Below are 6,072 nucleotides of genomic sequence, written 5' to 3'. Positions count from 1 at the left end.
AGGGTGGGGGGAGAAGAGAATTAGTTCCTAAAACAAAACCAAAAAAAAAAATAAAACCGCGGAGAAACTTTATTACAGGGAACTCTTGTCCAGCCTTTCTGTCAGAAGGTCCCGGTAGCTTTAATTGTTTAAAGGAGGGAAATGACAAGGAACCAGCGTATCTGTCAGCCTCAGAACAGCGAGACCCCTTTCTGTCCCATGACTGCACCCTAAACAACAGTCATCCTGCAAATGCTGTTTTAACTTTTACTGCTCGACACACACAGACCTCCTCTTCTGATTATCACTGTGCCAGGACAGCAAATTCCTCTAATACAGAGCAGTACAGTAAAAAGTATCGTTATCTGCCCAGGATGGGGACAGAAGGCTTCTTGCAAAAGCTTGGTAGAAAAATACAAAAACCATCTCTCCCTCTTATCTGTCTGTTATTCCCTTGTTGCAATACCCTTTGTCTACTGCTATAGAGATTCTGACCCTTGCTCCTACAGGACACTATTTTCCTAATACAAAAGGGTAGATTTAGATTAGATATGAGGAGGAAATTCTTCACTGTGAGGGTGGTGAGGCAGTGGCACAGGTTCCCAGAGAAGCTGTGGATGCCCCATCCCTGGAGGTGCTCAAGGCCAGGCTGGATGGGGCTTTGGGCAGCCTGGTCTGGTGGGAGGTGTCCCTGCCCGTGGGAGGGGGTTGGAGCTGGGTGGTCTGTAAGGTCCCTTCCAACCAAACCTTTCTGTGATTCTGTGATTCCTGGGCTTTGGGAAAGAGCATATGTTTGTTTTTCAACCTGTTCAAAAAAGACCTTCCCAGAATGGTGTTTCAGTTTGTTTCTGCAAAGTAAAATCAGTTCACTCTTCTTGTTTCAGAGCAGAACAGATTAGAAAATTATTCTGGAACAACATAGGGATTTTCACTTCTCTGAAGTGCTTTATCATGCCTCTGTTAGGACCCATACCAAACACTTCACAGGCACAGGCACTCCACTTTTTCTCCTTGTAGTTATCTGAGACCTGCATTTTTTTCTCATTCACAGTCATATGGCTTCTCAGGTGTAAAACATTCAATTGTCAGATACCTCTTTTGTCAGAGATATCTGTAGTGGGAATTCCAGAGTATTCCAGGCGTTTTAGATACGAATACGCATCACTGTTATTTGTAGCACAGGGACACCTGCAACTCTTGCAGTCCAGGGACGTACTCCGCCAGAACACAGCTGGGGCACAGTCAGGATAGCTGACCCCAACTGACCAAAGGGATGTCCTGTGCCATGCAGTATCAGGATCGGCAACAAAACTGTGGGGAAAGAAGGGGGAAGGAGGGGCAGTTGGAGCGATGGCACTTGTCTTCCCAAGAAACCATTATGTGTGTTGAACCTGGCTTTCCAGGAAATGGCTGAACATCTGCCTGCCAGTGGGAAGCCATGACTGAATTCCTTGTTTTGGTTTGGTTGCACAAGGAGCTTTCAGTTTACCTATTAAGCTGTCTCTATCTACCCACAAGTTTTCTCACTTTCACCCTTCTGATTCTCTTCCCCCATCCTGACGCAGAGGAAATGAAGGAGTGGCTGTGTGGAGCTCAGCTGCTTACCAGGGTTAAACCACAAGATATGCTGAGCCTGAGTCAACTGACAGATAGAAAGATAGTCTATTTGTAAGAACTAGTACAGAGATTTTCATTTGTCATCACGCCTAGTGGATGAAGAGATATGGGGAGTCGAAAAGGAAGCAGTGAAGTCAATGTTTACTTCAGTATACATAGTCTGTGTTAACCTTCCACCATACCTGGAGGTTCTATTAGACTCCAGAGGTACACATGGAAGTCAGGCAATGTGCTGTATCATTTGTACTTCATATATAAACTGATTATCTGCAGTACTGTTTAAACAAGATCATACGTGTCCACTGTAATTTACACATACCATGTAGATGACATTTCAGACCCTTGCATCAACAGCTGCAACCAATCATCTTTAGAGTTACAATGCATCAAAATTATCTTCAGGTAACACAGATTTTGCCATGATGGTGTCATTCATATCTCAGTATTTCTGTATCTGACTGTCTGTAAACTTGCTTCAAATCCCTATCTTGTAAAGAAATATGTATGTACTTAGTTTCATGGAGATAACTGCCAATTTACAAAAATAGTTCACTACCTACTTTAGATTTGCACAGAGGTAATTGGATATGCCATTCAGTATTTGCTGAATAAGGCTGTAAATAATTTCACTGATTTCATCAGACCTATTCATATGGTTGTATCCACTGAAGGATCAGTGTTGCAAAGTCCAAGTAGTTATTGAGATATATTACAAAGAAAATCAAAGTAATCAAATGGGAATGGGATTAGAAAGAGAAGAAGAATCTTTGATCAAGGATTCTAATTGCAGCCACATCCTTTGCCACACCACCCTGTATAAGAAAGTTATTTATCTCTTAAGATTTTGATAATAGGCATTTAGAGTGCTTATTAATACAGTGAGCCCTGCTATCCAGCTGCCTCCTGGCCATCCAGGGGCCTTGCGAATGTACTGCCAGGGTGTACTTTGTAGTTTACTAGCGCTGAAATCAGGCATACTGTTTGCAGCCAAAATACCACCTCGAACTGCTTGTTACCCTTTGGGGATTATGCCCTCCTGAGATTTGTTTGTGTAACAGCCTGTTGTTGCCTGTTTACAACTAAATGTTATCATACGTATTTGTAATGGTTATTTTTTTTCTAACACAGATCATTTTAACCATGGTAGGAGAAACTCTTCATGATCTTGGCCTGCAAAACAGTGAGCACAGAAAGGTGGCCCTCTGGAGTAGTCAAGAATCATGTCCAACACCACAGCTTTAGGAAAACGGCGGGCTTTAAAGAAGTGCCTCCGGTGACAGTTTGAGGTTGTTTGGAGTGAGCTAGAGGCATGAGACAACTAAGGCATACCTTCCGTGTGCCTCAGGTTCTTACACGTAACACTGGCACTGCATTGCTTCTCAGCAGTCAGGACTGCCCTAGGGACACTAAGAGAAAGAAATTATTCAAGGTCCTGAAAGATAGATGATTTTCAGCATCCATAACATATATAATCAAGTCAATTATTATGGTTCCTCTGCTTTTAAATATTTCTAATGTTCAAAGCATGTATTTTTTTCACAGTGTTTATAAAAGTTGCTTTGTCATGAGATACAAGTGAGTCCAAACGAACTGGGAAGCAGCGTACTTGTCTTGGCCACCTTGAGGCTGTTGTCTGTGACCAAACATTACAATCAAAGTTATCTTCCTGCAGCTGTCTCTCACTGTTCTCCTTTACGTCCAATCCCACACTAATCCATTTCTAGGCTTTGCGGTCCTGCCTTGCACTGTTCTGTCTTTGGACCTGCAACTACCTCCTTATCCACTTAAGCTGTCTATCTACCTTACATCTTGGTTTTGGGGTTAAGTCCTTAGTATATTGCTGTATGAAAGCTTTCCCCTGGTCTTGGTTAATTATGTCAATAGCTTCTCTGCTGTGGCTTACTTGACTTTTTCTCTCCTAAGGAGGGGATATCAGATTTGTGAGGCATGATCCTCCTTTTCTAAGTCCACATTAATCATCTTTATAAGAATAGCAACCTTATTCTGCTCTGCCCAGGAGCACAGCACTCTTGATTCTGAGCAGCGTAATCTGCAGTTTTTCTCTATTACACGCTTCATTTCTAGAATGTACTTATCTTCTGATAGGTCATGTTTTTTCGTAGCTGTCCAAAGATCATTACCTCTTACCTCTTCAGCTGTGACTGTCAGCTGATTTAAAAGAGAGGAATTGGATAGGAGGTAGCTCTGCTGTGGACTCGTGAAGAAAGGCAAGGGCAAGCAGAAGTATAGGCAAGCTGATACTGTTGCCCACGTCATGAGTACAGTAGATCTGAGATGTTTAATTAAGACAGAAGAGGAGGGGAACTCATCCTAGCTTGAGAGGGACAGGGAGTCAATTACACCCTATACATATCTACATATTGCACAGAGGTTTTTTTTGTTGTTGTTTGTTTTTTGTTCTGTTTTGTTTTGTTTTGTTCATTTAATTAGTGTTGTCTCTGCTCCTGCCAGATGTCTTTGGAAAGCTAAGCAGCAACACATTGTTATTGAAACATGCAGCACTTTCAGAAAGATCACAGAAAGCCTTCAAGTCTCATGTGACATACACGTTATAGCCCTGTAGCTTTCATGCTTTACATGCCGTAAAACACTGGATGAGGCTATGACAGAAGTTAACAGAAGTATTAACACCCAGAAAATATAGTTATCGGAAAGAATTTTGTTATCATAGATACAAGACAAGCACAGGAAAAAAAAATACCCAGGCCCTATTCTAGAATTAAGGAATGTATCTGTTATCACTAGGGGAAACAGGACAGAAAATGATAAGGATTTAAACTATTTTACTATCATATTCAGTGCAATGGAGAGAAGGGAGATGTAACCATAAGCCACCAACTGAGCTGTCCATGGACACTTATCTGGTGTCATAATTTATAACTGCCTAAAAGCTGCAAGAGAAACCATTCTGCTAACCAGAGGCCAGACAATTTTGCTCCTGAGCACTTCTGACAAGCATATGCACTTGCAGCACATGTCCTTAAGAAGAGGGCATAGAGTAAGGGAATTATGGTTACTACAGAACCACAGAATCACAGAATCGTCTAGGTTGGAAGAGACCTCTAAGATCACCGAGTCCAACCTCTGCCCTAACACTAACAAGTCCTACACTAAACCATATCACTAAGGGCTACATCTAAATGTCTTTTAAAGACCTCCAGGGATGGTGACTCAACCACCTCCCTGGGCAGCCCATTCCAATGCCTAACAGCCCTTTCAGTAAAGAAGTTCTTCCTAACATCCAACCTAAACCTCCCCTGGCGCAACTTTAGCCCATTCCCCCTCGTCCTGTCACCAGGCACGTGGGAGAATAGACCAACCCCCACCTCTCTACAGCCTCCTTTAAGGCACCTATAGAGAGCGATGAGGTCGCCCCTGAGCCTCCTCTTCTCCAGGCTAAACAACCCCAGCTCCCTCAGCTGCTCCTCGTAAGACTTGTTCTCCAGACCCCTCACCAGCTTTGTTGCCCTTCTCTGGACTCTCTCGAGCACCTCCATGTCCTTCTTGTAGCGAGGGGCCCAAAACTGAACGCAGTACTTGAGGTGCGGCCTCACCAGAGCCGAGTACAGGGGGACAATCACCTCCTTAGACCTGCTGGCCACACTGCTTCTTATGCAAGCCAGGATGCTGTTGGCCTTCTTGGCCACCTGAGCACACTGCTGGCTCATATTCAGCTGCCTATCAACCAGTACTCCCAGGTCCTTCTCTGCCAGGCAGCTTTCCAACCACTCTTCTCCCAGCCTGTAGCGCTGCTTGGGGTTGTTGTGCCCCAGATGCAGGACCCGGCACTTGGCCTTGTTGAACTTCATACAGTTGACCTCAGCCCATCGCTCCAGCCTATCCAGATCCTCCTGCAGAGCCTTCCTGCCCTCGAGCAGATCGACACACGCACCTAACTTGGTGTCATCTGCAAACTTACTGAGGGTGCACTCGATCCCCTCATCCAGGTCATCGATAAAGATATTAAAGAGGATCGGCCCCAGCACCGAGCCCTGGGGGACTCCACTAGTAACCGGCCTCCAACTGGATTTGACTCCATTCACCACAACTCTCTGGGCCCGGCCATCCAGCCAGTTTTTAACCCAACAAAGCGTACGCCAGTCCAAGCCACGAGCAGCCAGTTTCTTGAGGAGAATGTTGTGGGAAACGGTGTCAAAAGCCTTACTGAGGTCAAGGTAGATCACATCCACAGCCTTTCCCTCATCCACCAAGCGCGTCACTTGGTCATAGAAGGAGATCAGGTTCGTCAAGCAGGACCTGCCTTTCATAAACCCATGCTGACTGGGCCTGATCGCCTGGTTGCCCTGCAAGTGCCGCGTGATGACATTCAAGATAATCTGCTCCATGAGCTTCCCTGGCACTGAGGTCAAACTGACAGGCCTATAGTTCCCTGGGTCTACCCTCCGGCCCCTCTTGTAGATGGGCGTCACGTTTGCTAGCCGCCAGTCGACTGGG

This window comes from Anser anser (assembly GCF_964211835.1).
Source record: "Anser anser genome assembly, chromosome: Z".
NCBI lineage: Eukaryota > Metazoa > Chordata > Aves > Anseriformes > Anatidae > Anser > Anser anser.
This window is presented reverse-complemented; position numbering follows the sequence as displayed.